Source organism: Mastomys coucha, unplaced genomic scaffold, assembly GCF_008632895.1.
Source record: "Mastomys coucha isolate ucsf_1 unplaced genomic scaffold, UCSF_Mcou_1 pScaffold13, whole genome shotgun sequence".
NCBI lineage: Eukaryota > Metazoa > Chordata > Mammalia > Rodentia > Muridae > Mastomys > Mastomys coucha.
In genome coordinates, this window is record NW_022196895.1 from 77218939 (window position 1) to 77226588 (window position 7650).

The 7650-nt window shown below is 45.0% G+C and overlaps 1 long non-coding RNA gene across 5 annotated transcripts in view; it reads left to right on the forward strand.

The window, feature by feature from the left end:
* The window catches only part of LOC116087744, a 23118-nt gene extending 16682 nt beyond the window's left edge, over nt 1-6436 (forward strand). For 2 of the 5 annotated variants that reach the window (XR_004117607.1, XR_004117606.1), the window contains 3 exons: nt 432-687; nt 5320-5671; nt 6236-6436. This is a non-coding gene — a long non-coding RNA (uncharacterized LOC116087744). Of the gene's footprint in view, nt 1-431; nt 688-1092; nt 1314-5319; nt 5672-6235 lie in introns of those variants that run through there. The other 3 variants (XR_004117608.1, XR_004117609.1, XR_004117610.1) reach the window with 3 other exon arrangements.
* The last annotated feature ends 1214 nt before the right edge of the window (nt 6437-7650 follow it).

The window sequence follows — 7650 nt, forward strand, 5'->3', positions numbered from 1 at the left end:
GGGCAGGTACAAGTGGGGCAGGTGCAGATGGAGCAGGTACAGGTGGGGCAGGTGCAGGTGGAGCAGGTACAGGTGGAGCCGGTGCAGGTGGAGCAAGTACAAGTGGGGCAGTTGCAGGTGGGGCAGGTGCAGGTGGGGCAGGTAGCCAAACTGTGCAGGAAGAGACTAGGGGAGTATACTCAGGATGGAACAGTTGTCCCAACAGGTGAATATAGGCAAGTGCAGGGTATGAACAAGTAGCGAAGTATGTATGATGAAGTATGTGGATCCCCTTCCCTCTGTGTATGTTCATGTGGGGTGTGTGTGTGTGTGTGTGTGTGTGTGTGTGTGTGTAAGGTGACAATAATGGGAACTGCCCAAAGTTACAGAAGCTACATGTGATAAAATATCATACAATATCAGGAGAGTTCATCTTTTATTGGCTTTCAAAGCCTATTGGTTTCCACAGAACATCTCAGAAGATCCCATATGGAAGACAGAACCCACAACAACACACGTGTAAAGGAGGCAGACTCAAAGGACACTGTGGAACGATCTAAGACCATCTGAGTAGTCCTGGCAACATTGACCTGAGACATGGTGCATTCAAGACTCCTGGTGTCAGCAACTGGGAACCCTGCTCTAGTGCTCAAGCATAAATTAGACACAGGAAGAAGGTGTAAAGAATGTTAAGAGACTGTGAGCAATGTAAGTGTGGCTTGGTGACTCCGGATGGAGGTTATGAGCAGGAAATGGGTGAGGACAAGAAGGGGCATGATGGGGAGCAAGGGGAGAATCTCCGAGTAGAGGAACAGCAGGAGGAAGGATAATAGAAGTAAGGAGAAGGAGAAGAATAGGAAGAGGGAGAAGAAAAGAATGGTGAGAGGATGAGGTTGTAGAGCAGGAGCAGGAGCAGGAGCGTGAGAGCAAGAGAATGGAGAACAGGAGGACCAGGAAAGGAGTGAAGAACTCTGCACACACCCTCTCTGCTGGCTCCTCCTCCACCGGGTTTTCTATGATTGTTTTTCTGCTCTGTGGGCTCTTGAAGCCTCAGCCCTCCACAAATATCACCTGCAATCCTTCATTCCCCCTAACCATCCTGTCCCCCCGCAGGGCTCCCCCTCCTCTCTCCTCTTCTACTGTCATGATCCTCCTATGGTCCTCCTGTGCCCTGCTGACTCACACATCCCCATGGCCTCTCCCACTGGCACCCTTCTAGCTTGATGGAAGAACCTACAGCAACATGTTGTATTCGAGGAAGAGATTTCCCTGTTTAAGGGGAAGTCTGTCATCATTGCCTAGCATGTTAGTTATTAAATATTAAGCAAAGAGGATACTTCAGGTGTGCTTGAAATGCGACAGCTCTTCATGCATGCTTTGGGATATTCTAGAGATTTTCATCAGTAGGTTTGCCCAATTTATAGTTACTATTGTGCTGGGAATGTGGGGTTTTATTTTGTTGTTGTTTTTCAATTCATCTAAATTTTCCTCAGTAAACTCTACAATCTTGTAAGGTCCTAAAAAGACCACATTAAAGAGAATTGAACCCTAGGAAAAAAATCAATTGAAAAAATGGTAGTTCTGAGTTTTGGTGCTCTATTTAAAGGGTTTTATTTATTTATTTTTTGAAAAAGTTATGTCCAGTGTGAAAGCAATGGCTAGGTAGGCAAAACTGGATGTCGGAGCCAGAGAGAGAGCTCAGTTGGTGAAGGGCTTTCTTCATGAGTGTGCAGACCTAAGCTCAGTCCTTCGACCCATATATAGAGCTGTGTGTTCTTGGGAAGACAGCACCAACTGATAGAGCTCCTGTATAGCCCCCATCTCTGAGGTACAGTGAAAAAAGCAGAAGGGGGGAGAAAAGAATGTAAGAACAGAGGACCAGGCCACATGGTGCTGTGTAGCATCTCCTAGACATAACAGGAAAACTGTGCCTGTGAAGCCTCAATGATATGGTCACCTAAAGAAAGCTTGGATAGTGATGCCATTCGGTATGGAAATTTCATATGGCCTCATCCCTACATAGAGAGGTATAGACCATCAATATAGTAAGCGAGCAAGTGAGTGAGCAAGAGAGAGAGAGAGAGACAGAGACAGAGACACAGAGACAGAGACACAGAGGCAGACAGAGAAACAGAAAGACAGAGAGAATGACAGAATCAGTTTTCCTCAGAGTTCAGTATATGCCAACAATACTAGCCAGATTCAGTAGGTTACACACACACACACACACACACACACACACACACACACACACACAAACTGTGGTCATTCTTTTCCTCTTCTTGTGATAAAAAAGCAACTCAAAACAACTTCTGGAAGAAAGTTTTTATTTTGGTCTGTGTTGCCTGAAGGGTAACCATCTGTCATGGCTGGGAAGACTGGCAACAAGATGGGCATGGCCACTTGATCAGTGAGGTGAGACCTCACATCTTTCAATGCAACCACAGAGCAGAGAAAACAGGAAGTGGGTGAGGCTGCATGCATCCCAAGCCCCACCCCCTGTGACACTTCTTCCAGCAAGGCTTCACCTCCCAGAGGTCCCACAACCTCCCCAAACATCCCATAGTGCCACCAAGTGGAGACCGAATGTTCCAGTTCCTGAGCCCATGAGGGACTTTTCTCATTTAAACCATCCCATCTAGGTAACAACAATAAAGAAGTCACATATTTGTAGTGGGACATGGGAAGAGTTAGATGGTGAGAGAAGGGAGGAAATGGTATGAAAAGAGTAAATAATGTACTTATATATGAAATTCTCCAGAAAAAAAAATAGGGGTGGTGGTAGTGATGATAAACTTACTACAAAAACCAACCAACCAGCCAATCATCCAACCAACAAACTGACCAACCAACAAACCAACTAAACAAACAAAAATAACACTAGGTGTGGTGATTCATTTCCATCCCAGGAGCTCGGAACTGGGGGCTGATAAATCTGTGAGACTAAGGGAACTGGTTAGTCCCAAGCCAATAAGAAACTGCCTCACAAAACAATATGGATTTGGTGTGGTGTTGTTCAGCTTTAGTCCTAGAGCTTGCAGGACAGACGCAGGTGGAACCCTGGGAATTCCAGGCCTGCTGGGGATACAGAGAGAGACCTGTCTCAAAACCAAACAGTACAGCTGAAACCAAAGGAACAAGCAAGATGAAAGGTTCCTGAGGAGTGACACTTGGGGTTGGCCTCTGATCTCTGCACAACTTGTGTATGTACGTACATACACCTGCACACACAGGACCAATCCAGAAATGCTTGCCTATACAGGTGTCAAACTGTGTGTCTAGAAGCATTTTTGAATAAGATGATGCTTTATATCAATGAAGACATGTTCTAAACTCTTTTCAAAAGAAAATCTAACTCAAAAGTGTTTTCTGAAAAGGAATAGATTGAAGAGCTGGCCCGTGGGCTAAGAACACTTTCTATTCTTGTAAGGGTCCTGAGTTCAGTTAACAGCCCCACACAACAGTGTGAAACTTCAGTTCCAGGCCCTCTGATGACTTCTTCTGGACTGTTCAGGCACTAGGCATATACATAGTACACACAAACACTTGTATGCATACGTTCATATACATAAAATAAAAACAAATAATTTTAAAAGAAGGAATTGAAATTGGAAGTGTGTTAGTTGGGGCAAGGGACTTCTGAGGTAAAGGAAGATAGTGTTGAGGCTGAGAGGTTGTTGATAGCCCCTGGGTAGTCATTCTTAGAAGTTGTAGCTATCTACAACTGGGTAGCCTCTCTGCATGCAAGGGAGAGTGTGGTGCTGTTGGAACCCATGGCTGCTTCTCCAGCTGTGAAATGAACACCCACTGAACATTTTCCCAGAGTTCCTGTATTTTCGTTGGGCCAGCACTGGATGAAAGGAGGGGTACTTTACATGATGGATGGGAGGAGACCCCCACTTTCAAGGTGCTTCCCACAAGATCCGAGGCTGCAAGATGCCCGTGTAATAAAAGTATTCATCCGTATCACCCATAGCCACTCACATTGCTAATTAGACCTCTAAGCATGCAGTCAATGCAACCTGGATGTGAGATGAGTTTGAGGGAAAGCTACAATTACAGCATCGACGTTCACATTTGCTGACGTTTTCATGCTTAAATTTGTAATCTCAACTTTGCCTTAACACGTTTTTATGCTTAATTTCTTCTCCATTCTTTTGAAGTCACAGACAGCACCGGTGTTTTCGGGGAGCAGTCTGTATGGGCTGCGAGTGGCTCTCGTGGAGGAGAAAGAAGGAGGGCCTTGCTTTGGGGTGCTCCTGTTGCTTTTTTCCTAGGGACAAGTATTTGAAACGTTGTCACCCCCACCATGAGCAGATGACGTCTAGAAACCCATTACTGATAAGTTTGAAGAAAGTTTCTAAGAAGTTTGGGGCTCACTGAAGGGGGGAAGGCATCAAGAGAGATACCAAATCTTTCTTTGATCATTTCCCCCTCAAATATAGCTTGTCTAAAGTCTGTTCAACAAGTGGTGATTGCCCTAGGTAAGAGCAGGGTGTGTGAGGCCATCATATCTCCGTGTTACTAGAACTCCAGCTGCATATATGAAGAAGTGGCTAAAGATGAAAGAAGAAAGGCATGGCAGGCCTGTTTCAAGTTTTGTCACTGCAGAGGTCTGTGGCCCTGATTTCACTAAGGGCTAGCTAGGCTGGGGAAGACTAAGGCAGGTTCAGTGCCTTTTCATTTGTCAACCTTCCCCCTTTTGTCCATTTTCTTCTCTCTCCATGTCTCTTCTGCCTTTGCAGGACCTGGAGGGCTAAGGGATGAGGCTCTGCTCCAACCCTCTGATGCTGTTAGTTCTTTGTGAGGCCTGTAACTGATTTGTAGTGGTGTTACCTCCCATAGCAGATCCTTCTCTACCACCCAGGGTGCCTGCTTCACCTCCTACCTACCACCTAGGATCCCATGGCAGGATGGGAAATTGAGAGAGGGAATGGGAGAGAGCAAGGCCTTCAGAGCTTGATGTGTGCGTTGGTGTGATACACAGGATCAGGTTCACTGGTAACCACTGTGAGAAGTGGGCGAGGTTCTAAGTCTTTGATAATGGCAGATAGCTGCTAGGGCTCAGTCCTGCAAGGTCAGCCTTGGCCGCATACACTGCCTTGTAGGGGATGAAGATGAACCTGAGCTGTCATCTCCATGCATTTTCCTCTCCGCCTTTGGGTCCATACACTTTCCTAGTAATATCTACAACTGTTTCTACTTTGTGCCTTCTGGAGACACCTCGATAAACCATCCCTAGAAGGTTGACTCTGGTCCCACAGGCCCAAGGTTGACTGCCCTCTTATAAGTACACTGGAGATGCCCACTCCTATGCCCCATGTCCCTTTGCCTGAACAGGAGAATGAAAAGGTGTGTGCTCCACACCCCCTTCTTTGAACAATATGGAGATGCCTGGCAGGGCCTACAGAAGTTGGTGGAAGGCCAGGAAAAACTCCTACTCTTGTTCTTCAAGCCTTAATCAAGCCAAGCTAGGATACACACCCTGGATCCTCTGTCTCCAGTCCTTGCTGCCCCTGAACCTTCTTTCTACAAACTTTAGAGAAACCACAGTCTATGTTGACCAAGTCATCACTCACTGCACAGAGACAGCTTGATGTGAATGGTCTCATCTCAGTCAAGTGAAGCTGCTGCCTGAGAGGAGGTGAGGATCGTCACGAAACCCCAAGTTGTTAAAGGTTTCATTACAGAGGTAAACTATACCCATATATGCATTGCCTTTAATACAAATATTCATATCAATCTGAGTTTTGACATTTCTATTTTCAATATACAACTGTTAGTGTAAGTTGTAATCTTATATTATGTATATACATGACATTTGACATTATATTTTCAGTGAATCTCTCTATTTTCTTCATAGTGTTTATATTCATTGTTATTTTCAACACTAAATGTCATTCAATAGCTCAAATTTTGTCCAATTTGGGGCTACCTCATTGGGGGAATTGCTATGGATTTAATATACCTAAGCTTTGCATTTGACATTAAGCTTCAAAACCAAATGTTTTGGGGTTTTGTAAATCACAACTGTTTAAATATCCAATCTGAGGGGCAATAGAAGACATTTTTATATTTGCTTGGAACTTAACATGTTGTCGCTAACTTGGGGTTGGAATTGGAGTGAGATGCCCCCATTCACGGCTGTGCAGACTCACACTTGGAAGGGGGAGGGGCTTATGGGAAAGGACACAGAATGGAAGAGTTAACATCAAGAGCTCCTTCTGACTTTCTCGTCCTTGGTGATACCTTGCAGGTGAGAATGGTACTGGAGCAAGAAGAACTACCTTTGGATTCAAGCCTTGGCTCCTGCCTGACATCAGGATACTCCTAAAAAAACAGCTGTCATTTTTCCAGTGTAGGAATTTTGGGTAGCAAATCAAAGACATGTAATCAGAAATAAATCATTTCACTGAACTGTCTGTTACTCACACACATCAATAATATATGTCTTAGGGATAAATTAGTCTTACGTACATTTTTCCTAGACTCCCTTTTCACTTATGGAGTTATAAAAATGATCAGCGTAGCTGACTGTAGGCAAGCAGCTGGGTGCTTACCATGAAGACATTCACCTGGAAGAATGGCAGTTAGGCTCTGCTTGCCTCTACTGGTGGCCTCCCTCTTCCTGTGGGGAAGCCACTGCCCTGTCTACCCACAAGAATACATCTCTCTGCAAGGAACTGGAAGGACATGATGGATTAAAAAAAAAAATCAATTTGGGGGTAATTGTGGAGTATGTATTCAAAGTTGTTTCCTAAAAGGTTCATCTGATTTTGAGTAACTTGGCCTTAAATACTGAAGCTCATTCACTTTCCTGTTTTGGCTGCTAAACACAGACTATTAGATACAGAGATTGCACGGAATCATCACACAGCCAGGAAGTACACAGCAGCAAATGCTGGCTGGAATTAGCTGACCTGCTGCAGTCAAGGATCCAGTTATCCCAGCAACTCCCACATCGTGGTATCGTGGTTCACCTCCGCTCACTTTCTTTTGAAGTTTGCCATAGGAAAATATTAAGATCTGGTCCGTGCTTTTCTCAGAGTATGATGCTGGTCCTTAGTGTGAAATAACTGAGCCACGTGTGGAGACACCTTACCCGGAGCGGCAGATCTCCGGTTAAATTATCCGTGGTATTGGGAACGCGCAGGTCGTTGACTATCCCAATTTAATTTGGGCAGTACAGGACATTTCTAATAATTAATACTGTAATAACACTTAATGATCTGCACTCATGCAATCTGAAAATCCAGCTAATGGTGCAGTTTTAGTGATTGCACAAACAGCAAGTTTTAAATGTGTCAAATGCTGCTATTTCAGCATCCTGATGCCAAGCAGGAGACCCTGCCCGTGGGCTCCAGCTGACCCCGGCCCAAGCCTAGCCAGGGCTGTGCTGGGGCTGGGTGGGTCTCCAGGGAAACCTTCTGGGTGGCTTGAAGCTGGGGCAGGAGATGTCTAGGGAATGACATAGTTCTTCCAGATGGAAGACACATTTAAAAGCTGTGTAGATAGTGAGAACGAGGAGGGGGGTGCCAGAGAGTGAAGATGAGGTTCAGAGTGGTAAGGACTGTGCAAACTTCATTAGGAAGGAATTAATATTTTGGAGACTTGCCCAATAGATAGCACCATGTTCATTAACCTCAGCCTCTGCTTGTCTTGCTGTTTCAT